The sequence below is a fragment of the Mixophyes fleayi genome, chromosome 3 (assembly GCF_038048845.1).
Source record: "Mixophyes fleayi isolate aMixFle1 chromosome 3, aMixFle1.hap1, whole genome shotgun sequence".
Taxonomy (NCBI): Eukaryota; Metazoa; Chordata; class Amphibia; order Anura; family Limnodynastidae; genus Mixophyes; species Mixophyes fleayi.
In genome coordinates this window covers 37,183,867-37,200,102 of record NC_134404.1, presented here as the reverse complement: position 1 = coordinate 37,200,102, position 16,236 = coordinate 37,183,867, and the positions used below count along the sequence as shown (strand labels likewise).

At 44.5% G+C, this 16,236-nt stretch overlaps 1 long non-coding RNA gene across 1 annotated transcript in view; it reads left to right on the top strand.

The window, feature by feature from the left end:
* The window catches only part of LOC142142623 (uncharacterized), a 123,412-nt gene extending 107,445 nt beyond the window's left edge, over window positions 1–15,967 (top strand). Inside the window, exons 6-7 of the long non-coding RNA XR_012689247.1 lie at window positions 10,542–10,615; window positions 15,316–15,967. This is a non-coding gene — a long non-coding RNA (uncharacterized LOC142142623). The remainder of the gene's footprint in view (window positions 1–10,541; window positions 10,616–15,315) is intronic.
* Window positions 15,968–16,236: the final 269 nt, after the last annotated feature.

The window sequence follows — 16,236 nt, the reverse complement described above, 5'->3', positions numbered from 1 at the left end:
GCTTAAAAACTTGCAATAAAAGTACATAAGGCAGTGATAGAAAGGATTGGCTTACAGTTTTCAATAATTAAAAAAAGTTCTTAATAGACCAAATCTACTCACACAAATAACTATTAAAACTACACAAAAATAAATGTAAATGCAAATTTAAGTACAAGTATGAAGGATTAGATGTTTAAGATGGTATTAAACATACAATATATGAGAAATCAACAATTTTTTCTGCCAACAATACAGAACCTTAGTGAAAAAAGTTCATGGTATAAAGGCAATATGGAACTCCTATGACAGAGTCCAGTTCATCAATTAGGAGACATCAATCCTCAGTACATTGGAGTGAAAACACAGGTTTTTTTTATTAAAAGCTTTACGAAAAAAATACAGTTTTCATATGTGGTATTACAAGTGGCAGCCCTGAGATCCATGTCTCACTAGGACCTGTAGGGTCTTCAAATCTCTCTTCCTCCAAGTTATTACACACCTAATCCATTGGAATCATCTTCTTTCTTCCCGCTTTTAGTACAAAGGGATTAAAAAAATCCATATATACTGTACACAGTAGAACTACCCCTTCCGGAGTCTGGCCATTAATGACACGCCACTAACCAATACAGAGTGGCTTCGCTCTAATTAGACAGAGTGCGAGAAAGCCTCTCTGATTGTCTAATTGTAGTTAGACTCGGTTGGGAGCTCATGGAACTTCATTGAACAGGAGGGGAACCTTTTACCTGCAAACACTGCTACATGAGGACAACATTCAACAATCAGCCCTGAGCTCTGATATCCTTTACCACCTGGATTGTTAACTGCCTGGGGTCTCCCTGCTGAACTGTTTCTCACACTTATACAGGCCTGCTGCAGTATTATGACTTGGTGATTCCTCTTATGCTGCTTGGATTCCCACTTTTAAACCACACTGTTGCTCCACTTAGGTTGAACTTTGAACTGGCTCCCTCTTGTCCTGTGGACTTGTATAACCAGCTCAGTGCACCTTGTAATATGCCTTATGTTGTACTATTGCATTCCAATCATGCTTGATGTCACTGTCTAATCTGTTTTTTCTAAACACACCCATCTGGTATCTCTGCTGTCCTTACTGCTTCCTATTCCCTGACTCATACTTTATATCTCTTCTTCCTCTTTTCTCTCCTTCTACCTTTGCATTCTTTCATTTTACTCCCCTCTTGTGCTCTCACCATTTCCTCACTCCACTTGTTAGCCCTTACCATTCTTGATTTCTAAATTCTTTCAACAGTCTATTCCACACCTTCTCTAGCTTTATCATGATTTACTTTATCATGATTTACACCTCTTTAACTTCTGTCCCCTCCCTCTATCCCCCTGCTTCCCATGTCCAACCTTTCCATATTCTTCCTCCTCCTCTCTCCCCCCTCTCACTTCCCATCCCCCTCCCTATTTCACTCCTCTCTTCTCTTCTGTGCCTCTGGGCCCCTGATCTAACACGCTGCCCCCTCTTCCATCTTTTCCTCTTTCCTCCCTTTCCCCACTCACACCCTTTCCCTCTTGTCCTCTTCGCTGCTCTTCTCTCAGCGTCAGTCTGTTCCTACTTACCACCTCCCTCTCTTTTCCCCCAGGTAATCTACCCCCTCATGTAACTCCTACCTTCTGCCTCTCCCATTCATAAACCCCCTTATCTGCCCCATCTCCACTCCTCCCCTACCTCTTGCTCCCCTGCCCCTTGTCTCCTGTCTGCTGACAAATCCCCTCTTATTTCTGCTTCTCGTCCAATTCCAACACTTTCTTTCTGTCATTCCCCTCGCTCCACTCACTCTTTCAGACGAGCAACCCCAACAATCTCATCCACATCTCTCCTCTTTCCTCTCTTCCACTATCCTGTGGTCTCTGGAATGCCAGATCAGTCTGTAACAAATTGACCTCTATCCATGATCTCTTTATCTCTAGATCCTTCAACCTGCTTGCCATCACTAAAACCTGGCTATCCCCTGAAGACACTACCTCTCCAGCTGCTCTCTCTTTCAGGGGCTTGTCCTTCTCCCACACACCCAGACCTGGGGAATGGAAAGGTGGTGGCATCGGCATACTTCTCTCCACCTGCTGTGTTCTTTTCGGGTTCTTCCCCCTGAACCCTCTCTCTTTCCTCCTTTGACCACCTATTCTACCCAGTCCATCTCCGTGTTGTGGTTATATACCGTCCTCCCGCTCCTGTCTCCCAATTTCTTGATCACTTTGCCACCTGGCTCCCTCACTTTCTCTCCTCTGACCTTCCCTCCCTCATCTTGGGGGACTTTAATATCCCTATAGACAATCCCTCAGACCCTGCTGCCTCCAAACTTCTCTCCCTCTCCTCCGCCCTTGGTCTCTCTCAATGGACCTCCTCTCTCTCCCACCGCAGTGGCCACTACCTAGATCTGTTTTTTTTCCACATCTCGGTACTGTCTCTGACCTCATTAATTCACCTTTTCCTCTCTCGGACCACCATCTCCTCTCTTTTAGCATCTCCCCACCCCTCTCATCGTCCCCGTCCCCCAAGGTTGCTCTCACCAGACGTAATCTTGACGCAGTTGACCCTACCAGTTTCTCCTTATCCCTGGGCTCGCTCCTCTCCCCCATCACCACTCTTTCTTGCCCCGATAAGGCTGTCTCCTTTTACAATCGCACTCATACAGCTGCACTTGACTCTGTCACCCCGGCTGTCACCGTCAAGCTTCGTCGGTCCCTGCCTCAACCGTGGCACACTAAACTTACCCGCTGTCTTCAAAAATGTTCCTGCAGGGCAGAACGGCTCTGGAGAAAGTCACGCACTCATGCTGACTTCCTCCACTTCAAGTTCATATTTGCTTCTTACAGTTCAGCCCTATCACTCTCTAAACAATCTTACCTTTTAAGCTCTCATTTTGTTCACAATCCTCCAACCCCTGTCTGCTTTTTGCCACCTTCAACTCCCTCCTCTCCCCTCTCCCTCTCCCACTTTCCCCCACGCTCTCTGCTGTCGACTTTGCTACCCACTTCACCTCCAAGACTGAGTCTATACGTCATGACATCTCCCAGCAGTCCCTTATAACCCCACCCTCTCCCCCCTCCATGCCCACTCTGTCCTCTTTCTCACCCTCCTCTGCTGCTGCTTTCTCCTTTCTCCCCTCCTGCTAGCTCTCCCTCCTTCTCTTCCTTCCCTCCGATATCTGCAGATGAAGTCCATACCCTTCTCTCTTCCTCTCCCCCCTCCACTTGCACACAGGACCCAATCCCCTCCCAACTCCTCCGCTCCCTCTCTCTTGAAGCCTGCTTCCACCTCGCACACCTCCTCAACCTTTCCCTCCTCTTTTAAATATGCTCTTGTCCAGGCCCGGCGCTCCCATTAGGCAAGGTTAGGCACTTGCCTAGGGCGCCGGGCTCTGGAGGGCGCCTGGAGGGCGCCACAGAATTCTAAAATACTTTAAAACTGTGCGGCGACCGCTGACCATACCTGTCACGGCCGCCGCACAGCATTCAGATGGACGGGGAGGGGGGGAAGAGGCTATTTTGTCACCACCGCCGCCTCTCTGCTCCGTCTCCTCCCCTCCACTTACTAGTGTCAGTGAGTGGAGGGGAGGAGACGGAGCAAAGAGGCGGCGGTGGTGACAAAATCACGGGGGGGGCAGCGATTTTTGCGGGGGGGGGGGGGGGGCGCTGCTTTTTTACAAATGCCTAGGGCGCCGTGGACCCTAGCACCGGCCCTGCTCTTGTCTCCTCCATATTCAAGAAACCGTCCCTTGATCTTGCCTCTCTCTCTAATTATCGTCCTATTTCGCATCTTCCTTTTGCCTCCAAACTCCTTGAACGGGTTGTCTACAACCATCTCACCTCCTTTCACTCCTCTCACTCACTCCTTGACCCGCTCCAATCTGGTTTTCACCCCCTCTACTCCACTGAAACTGTCCTCACTAAGGTCACTAATGACCTTCTCTCTAAATCCAATAGACACTACTCCCTTCTTATCCTTCTTGACCTCTCTGATGCCTTCGATACCGTTGACTACGCACTCCATTTGCAAACTCTCAAATCTATAGGCCTATGTAACACTGTCCTCTTCTGGTTTTCCTCTTACCTCACCAACCATTCCTTTTCAGTCTCTACTCATGATTCTATATCAACTTTTCTTCCCCTACCTGTTGGCGGTCCTCAAGGCTCCATTCTTGGCCCCCTGCTTTTCTCCCTCTACACCTTCTCCCTTGGTGTCCTCATCCGCTCCTTTGGCCTCCAGTACCACCTCTATGCTGAGGATACCCAAATTTATCTTTCATTCCCTGACCTCTCCCCTTCCCTTCTGTCTCGTGTCTCCTCCTGCCTCTCGGCCATCTCATCTTGGATGTCCCAATGCTTCCTTAAACTCAATATTTCCAAGACCGAGCTTATAGTCTTCCCCCCTTCCAGGACTCTCCCACCTCCCCCCTCTCTATTCTGTTAATAACACTACCCTTGTTTCTGTCCCCCACGTCCGATGCCTTGGGTTCATTCTTGATTCCTCCCTCTCATTCAAGCCTCACATTCTGTCCCTCTCAAAATCCTGCTACTTCCACCTTCCACTTCCACTGTTACAAAAAGATTAGCATTTAAGCAGACTTACCTTCAAAATGACTCTCTACATCTCCGATCGCAGCACCACACTCCCAGCAACTTATTCCGATACAGACATGTCCGGCACCAAACTCTGATGTCATTGCAACCTGAATAAATCTTAAATTAAAGCGGCAATGCCGGGACCCCTCAGGTTAAGTGTATAAACACTTAACCTGACATTGCCGCTTTAAATTAAGATTTAGTCAGGTCGCAATGACATCAGAGTTTGGTGCCGGACATGTCTGTATCAGTATAAGTTGCTGGGAGTGTGGTGCTGCGATCGGAGATGTAGAGAGTCATTTTGAAGGTAAGTCTGCTTAAATGCTAATCATTTTTTTACACTTTCGATTTTGTCAAGTAGGTGTCTTTGGTGTCTAAATTTTGCGCACCGTTTAAACGTACCCCACCCAGTCTTATAACCCTTCCCCCCATATGACTAAAAATAATATTCATATTCGTAGGCATAATTAGTGACGGCACAGATATTGGCGGTGCTTAAGCACCCACAGCACCCAAAAAGCTGGCTCCTATGGGTGACACTACTGCCATTCAATAACTGCTACTCATAGCCAGTGAAGGAGAAAATACAGAAGATTAATTTGATTGTCAGGGACAAACAGGGAAGATTCCCAGCTCTATAATGTAATGTATGCCACCAGTAATTTAATAAACCTGTAGAACTGAAGCTCTTGTCTTCACCTAAAGAAGTCCCTATTTACCATAAAGCTACATATGCTAACTAGTACTCAGTTGCTCCAGGTCTTACTGCAATAGTATAGGTTTATATTTATAAACTGGTGCATACAAATAATATACTGAAGACTAATGCCGTGTATCACCAAAGAGCAAATACCAGATGACATATAGAAACTACTTACAAAAGGCAGTCTAGTCAGTTACAATCCCAAATAGCAGCACATGGTAAACAGAATAGTAAGGGTCACAAACCATGATCAGGGCAGGTGGTAGACATAGATAATAGACATAGATAATAAATAAAGAGGCTAAACTCAGTGTAGGCAGCAGACAAAAACAGTCAATAAACAAGTACGGTCAAAAATTCAACAGACATCAAAATAGATACAGAGCACAGATCCTAAGCATGCTAATGCTATAACAGGCAATCAGAGAGTGCTGCTGACAGCCTTATAAAGCCACCTGGAACCAATCTCACAAAAACAATCAACCCAACCCTCACAGTGCTGACCAGTAATTCTAAGCATCTGAGTGTCAGGGAAGTTAAGTGATGTCCAGGTAATCAGTGCAAACATTGCAATGTATTAGAATGTTTTAATCTGTCCCTATTTCTATCTCAGCCTCTGTTCATAATCCTTACATATTCTGAGTAATCTGCATAAAAATGGAGGGGAGGGGCTAGAATAAAATTACTATTTTTATTGAAATTAGATTAAATGTGCTAATAAATCTAGTAGAAAATAAGTAGGACTTTTGGTAAAGAAAACATACATCAATAAAAATAAGTTAAATAGATAGGATAATTACACATTACTTACAGACAGTGAGGGTGGGGAAAGTAATATCATTTAATTAAAGTGGTTAAAAATAAAACTAATATGGATAGAAGAAATATTAAAATATCATTGAAAATGGAAATAAAATACAAAATGTTGTCATAAAAAGGCTTTGTGGATGTAATGGACTGGAAACCATAAAATATCATTTGGAAAATGGAGAAAAATGAGAACAGAAGATGACAACGTGCAGTTTCGTGATCACTGGAGATCATTCACAATAATGAGCTGAGTATATTTTTCCATAGAGGGTAAGTTTGTTGTCCTTCTCTCTGGATGTTCTGTGTGTACTGCATGTGTACCTCCCACAATAGGAATGTTATATTTGTATATAGTATGTCTTTTGAAGTGGTCTGTGTGTGTTTTCTGTGTTTCTGTGTAGCTGTGTTTTGTGTGCCTAATAAGGTGGGGTGCTGTTAGACTAGTTCAGGTTAGTGCCATGCACCTGGTATAGATGAGCCCTGTCTGTGTGTCTTTTCAAAACTGTTCCATGGGATATTTACCTCATTCTACATATGGGCGCGGAATTCACATGTATCTACATGGGAGTATAGACTTAAGTGTTCTCTGTGGAATTTTTGCTCCACTTGGAAATCCCCTATCATTTTTTTTTGGGGGGGGGGGATGGACATCTCCCTTACTATACCCATTGTCAACCCAATTCTCGTTATAGACTATGGGCCTGAGTCATTAAGGGAAGTAAGGCAAAAAAAGAGGAGTAAATGCTCTCTGGGACAAACCATGTTACAATGCAAGGGGTGCAAATTAGTTTATTATTATGCACATAAGTTAAATACTGGCTGCTTTTTCATGTAGCACATAAACACTTGATAGCTTTAATTTTTTACTGAAATTTAAAATTGATCTAGTACATGCCCAACCCCAACTATAAATCTGTTCCCACATTTGAAATGTACCTCCTCCTCCAATGCAACATGGTTTTGCCCAGGTGCAAAGTTACTCCTTTTTTTATGCTTTACTCTCCTTAATGACTCTGGCCCTATAAATTCCGGGAAATGCAGGTTAAAGGTTTGCAGAATAGCCATTATGCTAAATGGTGGAGCAACATTGGAATTACATTGGATTATATAGCCATAACTTCACACCTCCTGGGGAACGGTTTGTTCTGCCACTTTATTCTATATGTATGAAATTCCACTGTAGCTTCACTCATGTCTGTGTACATGGATGTGTTCTATTCGTGGAGGCACATTGTGCTCTCCATAGCAAAGGCCAGCGGCTCCTTTTCTCATTAAAGCATTTAAGAGCAGTAGGCATGACGTTATGATGCCGCAAAAAAAGAATAACATGCTCACATTTTATTGTATAATGGTGGTTGGCGCTGAAGGAGCCTGATGGTCATGGCCTGGCTGAAGCAGGGGACTGTATACTGTGGCATCAATGGCACCCTTTAAAATCCATCTATTTCATATACACTTACATAGAATACATCCATAGTGCCAATTCGCATATTAAGTAAGCTGAATACAATTTGTCCTGTTATTCTACTGTTTGTGTGGGAAACTGTACAGTACCTCTTCCTTTGCAACACCTACTGATGGAAAGTATTAATTGTATTATATCCTGTGTCCATATTGTGTTGGTACCTATAAAAATACATTTGGACAACAGCAGGCGATGGGACTCTTGGGGAGTTGGATGCTTATGCGCTCAGAACGCAAGCAGGAAAAGACACACGTATATCAGGGTGCGACCTGCTGTACATCACTAACGTGTGTGCCAGGCTTACATCAGGACTAACAAGTGTGTATATTCACACACCTTGACAAAGTAGATAAAGGATAGAGATGTGATTTGACGGTGTTCATTGTATATTCTACATGATTCTATTTGTACACAATATAAAAATGTAACAAAGTGTCATATTCACAAGGGAGAAAAGTGTCTTGACAGCTATTGTTAAATCCGAAAGTTGCATTTACCATATATTATATAATTAAACACAAGCAAATTAAATTAAATGTCAACATCTCCCTGTATTCCTCTTTTTAAAAATGAAACGGGAGTCTTCTTTGCTGCTACAGTACAAATGGAAATGTCCCTTACATAGTGTGGCAGCTGTAACTTCATTTAATAAAGCAGCCACACTAATGAATTAAGTACTGTCAATAAGTTGATATGCAATCAGCCAATCAGAATTGGATAGCTACTATAGCTGATAATTATTCTCATTGTCCCAGCCTTAGAGCACCCCAGAAATATTCGTCCTGACAGGTGTATTGGCGTCTATCTCCAGCCTTGTTCAGTTTGCAATTTTGTGAATACACCAATACTCTATTTGGCCTACTTTAGCCTTCCCATTTCCTATCCGTTCCACCCAGGGCCGGTGCAAGGTTTCTCGGCACCCTAGGCAAAATTTCAAACTAACCCCCCCCCCCCCCTCCTGCCACGACACACCAAAATACCCACTTCCCAGACCCTCACACACTTCACTTTTGCTATAAAAAAAAAAGATGAGCCTTACCTCCTCCAGCGGTCTGGATGCAGTGATGTTTTATGTAGAACGCTGTCCAGACTCCATTGCTGTCCAGGGGCACAGGATTTCTATAGGGGAAGTAATCAAGTGTTAGATGTGGGATCAAAAACTTTTGAGAATTACCTATCACACTGCCCCCCCCCTGCTTGACCATGTCCCCTCACAGTGCCCCGTCCCCCTTGACAATATCCCCTGTAGCACACCACGCCCTCTGCTTGACCATGTACCCCCCTGCAGCCCACTGCCCCCCTGCTTGACCATGTCCCCCCTGCAGCACACTGCCCCCCGCTTGACCATGTCCCCCCTGCAGCACACTGCCCCCCTGCTTGACCATGTCCCCCCTGCAGCACACTACCCCCCCTGCTTGACCATGCCCCCCCCTGCAGCACACTGCCCACTGCTGCTTGACCATGTCACCCCCTGCAGCACACTGCCCCCCCGCTTGACCATGTCCCCCCTGCAGCACACTGCCCCTCCTGCTTGACCATGTCCCCCCTGCAGCACACTGCCCCTCCTGCTTGACCATGTCCCCCCCACCCTGCAGCACACTACCCCCCCTGCTTGACCATGTACCCCCCTGCAGCACACTGCCCCGCCTGCTTGACCATGTCCCCCCCCTGCAGCACACTACCCCGCCTGCTTGACCATGTCCCCCCCCCCCGCAGCACCATGTCCTCTCCCCTGCAGCACCATGTCCTCATCCCCACAGCACACTGCCTCCCCCCCCTGCTTCACATGTCCTCCCCCCTACAGAACCATGTCGCCCCCCCCCCCCCCGCAGCACACTGCCCCCCTGATGACCATGTCCCCCCCTGGAGCACACTGACCCCCCCTTGCATCAAAATGTCCACTATCCAGCACACTGTCCCCCCCTTGCTTGATAATGTGCCCCATCCAGCACACTGCCCCCCCCTCTTCATCAGTGTCCCCCATCCATTACACTCCCCCTCCTGCCTCACATCCCCCCTCCATCACTGTTCCCCTTCCTGCTTCACACTGCCTCCCCTTGTATCAAACTGTCCCCTCTCCTTCACACTGCCTCTACTTGCTTAATACTGTCCTCTCTCCTTCACACTGACCCTCCCCCCTAGCATTCTTTACTTACCTGTCATCTCTTCTTCACAGCTGCTCTTCAATGCTGCATTTCTCACTGTCCCTGTCGGGACGTGATAAAGTCACGCTGACAGGCAGTGAGGGGGGGGTGAATGAAACTGAGAGATGAGACTCTCTCAGCCTCCCATCGGCAGAGTACGGGTGGGGCGCGATCACTCGCCCCACCCACCATGGATCTGAAGCTGTGCAGGGGCTGTAGCAGCTTCAGTTCAGCTGCCCCTGCACAGGAAAACGGAGCAGAGCCGGACACCAGTGGCGCCCTCTACAGCCCGGCGCCCTAGGCAGCTGCCTAACGCTGCCTAATGGTAGCGCCGGGCCTGGTTCCACCTATCCAGGGGTAAGCAGTTGTAAGGGTTACGTCAACATCTGTACACTTATGTATGTGCACTATTTTTGTATGCATGCATTGTAACAAAATACATATTTTATGCAAATAAAACAGATATTTAGCCACCTCTGCATGAGTCCCTATGTGTGAAAAAATATGTTTCAATTCTATTAGCTTTAAACCCAATTAACTAGGCAATGCTTCTGTGCATACTGTGATAGATCGACTGCTGATACAATTAGCTGGGAGTAGTGTAATTTGTTATCTATTAACCATTATTTATTTGTTCTTTATTTGTGGCATAGATTAATTGTGCTATGGTGTGGACTTTACCTTTATGTTGTTAATGCTTAATTTTTTATCTTTCCCTTTGTTATTCTCTGACACTCTATTATATGGCTGTTATCACTACCCCCATTTACTTAACAGTAATTACTTATTTTCTTTCTTTTTTCAAATCTTATATATCTATTCTGCTTCTTATCATTTGCAGCCATCCAGTTTGCAGGTAACATTGCGCGGTTAATGAACAAGGAGAGAGTCACGACTGTCTTCGTGTTCGAGCAGGTAACTTGCTAATGGCATTTGCTTGAAGCTGGAAGTTGAAATCAGGTTCAGTTCTTCCCAAATGAAACAGCTATTGAGTGTAATCAGAGCTCTGATGAATCCCAGGGAGATAAATCATTTTGTGCTACATGTTCATTACTTCCTAATTTGTGTATCATTTGATTGAATCATTTCAGTGAATTGTGAGTTCACAAATACTCATACATCTCATTTTTAGTTTTAAGAAATAGCTACAAAGAATGTATAAATTGCTGTATTTAACTCATTGCTGTAGCGCAAAAACTAGATGATCAAGAACATGACATTCTTTATAATATTTATCATCACTTTACATTTAACAATTTTCCAAGAAAACAGAACAGAACTCAAGTTTTTTTGGGTTACCGAAATATAATTTTGAAACACAAACTTAGCATAAAACTTCAGCCCAGGTCGGAGCTGGTATCTCTACCGCCTCCTGCCTGAAGTTGGCTTTTGAGGCTTTACTTTGCATGCACCACTCCCCTGTAGCCCCTTGTTCCAATAACTTGTCTGTTCAGAACGTGGACTCAGTACATAATGATGCATGTTGACTACACCAAAACAATATTTTTGGGGGGGCGCAGGTGGACTGACGGGGAGCCCTTGAAAGCACAGTGCCCGCCTGCCATGCTTACTGAGCTTACCATGTTCTGCCTGGCCTGCTTCAGCCCAGAATAGGAAAAGAAAAAGAAAAATTGACAGAGAAGAGGAAACACAGACAGAAGGTGGGTGTGCTGGAACAGGGCTTCCGGGTGGCTTACATGATAGCGAACACCTAAATTGCGACAGAACTTTGAACGATATCTCAATTGCGACTGTGGTAATTACCGACTTTGAGCAAATTAGACGTGCAGAAATACTAATAAAAAAACAAAAGCGAGAAGCACACATACTGACAGGGGCTTTACATCACTTCTAAGGGTGACAGATCTATTCATACTATTAAGGGGGCAATGCAAGGAACCTCCGACTGTATAATGTTTTTTAGGGAGGCTTGAACATTGCACAGCCAGCGGGTCTTCGCATTGCCCTCTTAATAGAATGAATAGATCTGACGCCCTTAGAAGTTACGTAAAGCCCCCGTCAGTATGTGTGTGTCTCCGAATTGTTCTATGCCAGTATTTCTACACATCTAATTTACTCAAAGTCAGCAATTACAGCGCTCGCGATTAAGATATCGTTCAAAGTCCTATCGAAATTTAGGTGTTCGTTATAATGACTACCACCAGGGGGTTCAAATATGATCTTCAGGTACCGCAAAGAAGCACATTTTGCAGTTCTCGTCATAGAATAATAAAAAACAGGTATATCTATTTTCTGAATTATAATAAAAATAGTCCGGCGCTGTAACACTAAAGTCTATACTGGCTTGATTGGCCTAAGACCGCTAAAAAGCAGCTGATAAAAAAAAAACCTGTGAGTTCTATAAGTAATTAAAGAACCTGAAATCAGCGCTGAGATAGCAGTCTATGCCAATAGTACTAATTGATAATTGATTCTACGTAAATGAAAAGATGTTCACTTTTATTAAACAACATTCAGAATAAAAACTACAAATGTAACAATGTATAAATATACATATCAGTGCACTGATAATAACACTTCTGCTCCAGATTGGAATTAATAAATAATGTACTATATATACTTCAAGCTTGTTCGGTTATGATGTTAATAAGGTAAGGTATCTCTGTGGACAAAAGAGGCCCCCTCGGCACCCTCCATCACACAACTGTTCCCCTGCACCACATGCTGCATCACACTATGACCCCCGGAATCCCAATACTTCCCCCTGCATCCCACTACGGCCCCCTGTATCCCAATACTGCCCCCTGCATCACACTACTGACCCCTGCATCACACTATGGCCCCCTGCATCCCAATACTGCCCCTGCATCACACTACGGCCCCCTGCATCCCAATACTGCCTCCTGCATCACAATACTGCCCCCTGCATCCCAATACTGACCCCTGCATTACACTACGGCCCCCTGCATCCCAATACTGACCCCTGCATCACACTACTGACCCCTGCATCACACTACTGACCCCTGCATCACACAACGGCCCCCTGCATCCCAATACTGCCCCCTGCATCCAGGGCCCAATTAAGGGAATGGAGGCCCCTGGGCTAAGGGGGCCTCCATTCCCCTGTGAGGGCCCCCCCCGTGATCCGAGCTGCCCCCCCGGCACTTACCTCCTTCTCCGGCACGCTGTACACTCTTTACTGAGGAGATCTCCTGAAAGTGAGACTCACGAGATCTCCTCAGTAAGGAGACTGAGGAGATGCAGGGGGCAGTAGTGTGATGCAGGGGGCCGTAGTGTGATGCAGGGGTCAGTAGTGTGATGCAGGGGTCAGTAGTGTGATGCAGGGGGTCATAGTGTGATGCAGGGGTCAGTAGTGTGATGCAGGGGGCCGTAGTGTGATGAAGGGGTCAGTAGTGTGATGCAGGGGGCCGTAGTGTGATGCAGGGGTCAGTAGTGTGATGCAGGGGGCAGTATTGGGATACAGGGGGCCGTAGTGTGATGCAGGGGGAAGTATTGGGATTCCGGGGGTCGTAGTGTGATGCAGCATGTGGTGCAGGGGTCAGTAGTGTGATGCAGGGGGCCGTAGTGTGATGCAGGGGTCAGTAGTGTGATGCAGGGGTCAGTAGTGTGATGCAGGGGTCATTAGTGTGATGCAGGGGTCAGTAGTGTGATGCAGGGGGTCATAGTGTGATGCAGGGGTCAGTAGTGTGATGCAGGGGTCAGTAGTGTGATGCAGGGGGTCATAGTGTGATGCAGGGGTCATTAGTGTGATGCAGGGGTCCGTAGTGTGATGCAGGGGTCAGTAGTGTGATGCAGGGGTCAGTAGTGTGATGCAGGGGTCAGTAGTGTGATGCAGGGGTCAGTAGTGTGATGCAGGGGTCAGTAGTGTGATGCAGGGGGCAGTAGTGTGATGCAGGGGGCCGTAGTGTGATGCAGGGGGCAGTAGTGTGATGCAGGGGTCAGTAGTGTGATGCAGGGGGTCGTAGTGTGATGCAGGGGTCATTAGTGTGATGCAGGGGGAAGTATTGGGATTGCGGGGGTCGTAGTGTGATGCAGCATGTGGTGCAGGGGGACAGTTGTGTGATGGAGGGTGCTGAGAAACCTTGCACCGGACCTAGATTGAAGAAGGAGCCATTGTTAATGATCACATGTTAGTACAGTAGAAAACTTTTGCACTACTCCATTTCTAACGCTGTAGAAGCACTTACATTGGCTTCTGGTTGAAGGGCTTTCCCATTTATTAACTTCTCCAGCGAAGGATATAATGTAAGATTTATATACTGTGTGCACTATTTGTAAAGTATGTATGTACATAGCATATGAATATTTAAGTCAAAGTCAAAGTTGGATCCCCCCAGTCCTGTCAAATCACAGGCACTGTGCCTGAAGATCGCCCCCACATTCTGCTGCTCAGTCCAAGCACTAAGGAGCTAGATCACTGTTTAATTCCTTGTTAGAACAGTCAGACCCCACATATGTTCCGATCAAATACCTACTACAGTTGCCAACATGCCTGACTATGAGCCAAATGATTTTAACTTAAATCAGTAACAGGCATTATGCTTGTTTTGGGACACCGTGGGCTGTCAACGTGATCTAACATAATGTATGGCTGGCTTAACTATCCTCATCTGTTAGATTGTGTAGCGGTACCATAAGTGTGAAAATATCACAGGAAGAAAACTGAATAGGACTTTTCGCATCCGTCCTGTACTTTATATTTGTAAATACCATAACATTGCAAGTTATTTTTTTGCTTCGCGAAAAAGTGAAGAATTAAATGTTGTAAAGCTAAAACAATGCCATGTTTTCATGTGTAAAGTATTATCACGTGCGGAAAGAGCAATATCAGTAACCAAAAAATGATATATACTGTTAATGGGGAGGCTGTTCTGATACAATTAAAAGAACACCACTAGTAAACATGGGCCTGATTCATTAAGGATCTTAAATGAAGAGGATTCTTATTTCAGTCTCCTGGACAAAACCATGTTACAATACAAGGGGTGCAAATTAGTATTCTGTTTTGCACATAAGTTAAATACTGACTGTTTTTCATGTAGCACACAAATACTCGATAGCTTATTTGTACACTGAAATTTTAAGTTGATATTTGTGTGCTACATGAAAAAACAGTCAGTATTTAACTTATGTGCAAAACAGAACACTCATTTGCACCCCTTGCACTGTAACATGGTTTTGTCCAGGATACTGAAATAAGAATCCTCTTCATTTAAGATCCTCAATGAATCAGGCCCCATAACACTATATATACTATTAAGCGGGAAAGGAGGATTCTAACACAATAAAAAAGCTAAAACAGCCAGTGAACAAATCATAATAATAAGCCCTACTAGTAAACATTATATATACTGTTGGGGGTGGGTGTTCTGTCATAAACCAGAGCACAAATCTAATAAGTGAAAGTCCTATTCCTAAATACTATGTATATTATTTTTATGGGTGGGGGGTTCTGGCAAGGCCTGATTATCCAATAGGTTAACTTGGTTGCAGCGTAGGGTGCAAAATTATGACAGAGAGGTATAAACTGAAATTCACCTTAAAATACAAGATAATATTTGTTCTCCAAAGTAAAAATAAAACATGAAAGAAAAGCGTAGTAAGGTTTTAATCTTGAAGTTTTCCCATGATAGATGCTGAAGACAACGACTGGTGGGCTTGAGGATAATATTTATTGATAAACATTTCATCTCTATTTCCTTTACATGATACATGTGGCCCTATTTGCAAAGACTATAGGTGCTTATACGTTGTCCTCTATGGGCTGACCACATACCCCTTTAATGACTAACCACACCCACTTTTGCAGTTGGCCACACCCCAATGTAGTGGGCCCTTACCAATACATTCCCCCAGTGGACCCCTTATGTCCCAGTTCGACACTGCCTGAAGTTAACATCTGCACCAATCAGGTTAGTGCACCTGAACCACACAGCCTGTGAAGAGCCATAGACGGTGTTCACTCTAAGCTTTGTGCTCATCTGGAAATTAATTTGAGGTAAAGTTTAACTTAATGAGAACTCCGGAAAGTCTGTATTTTGAGTCTCCTGTTCAATTCATTTCTGCACCATGGAATTTTGTAAATAAGTTCCATTTTAATACTGTAATTTACAGAACTCTATTATATTTCATCATCTATTTGCAATAAAATAAGAAATGTACAGTATATATGTTGTATTCTGCAAATGTATGCCAATTATAAATTCTGTTTAGTATCTAGCCTAATTTGATTTCATGCTGTGGAAATATTGATCTGATTTCCAGTAATGTGTGTTAAATGTCTTTGCTGCGTGCCGCATTTTGCTATAAATTAAAATAAAAGAAATGATCTCGCTTTATACTTAATAGCAATTATAATGAAATGCAATTTCTCAGAGACATAATTCTGCAGTTTATAACAAATGATTTTCTTCTATTCTTAATATATTTGCAAAATCATCAGGAGTTGGATTAAATAGCCTAGATCTAATGAAAATAATGTAATGCTTTCTTATCCATTTTACATTGCAGAAGAAGTCATATTTTCCATATAACAGAAATGATGTTGATTTAAT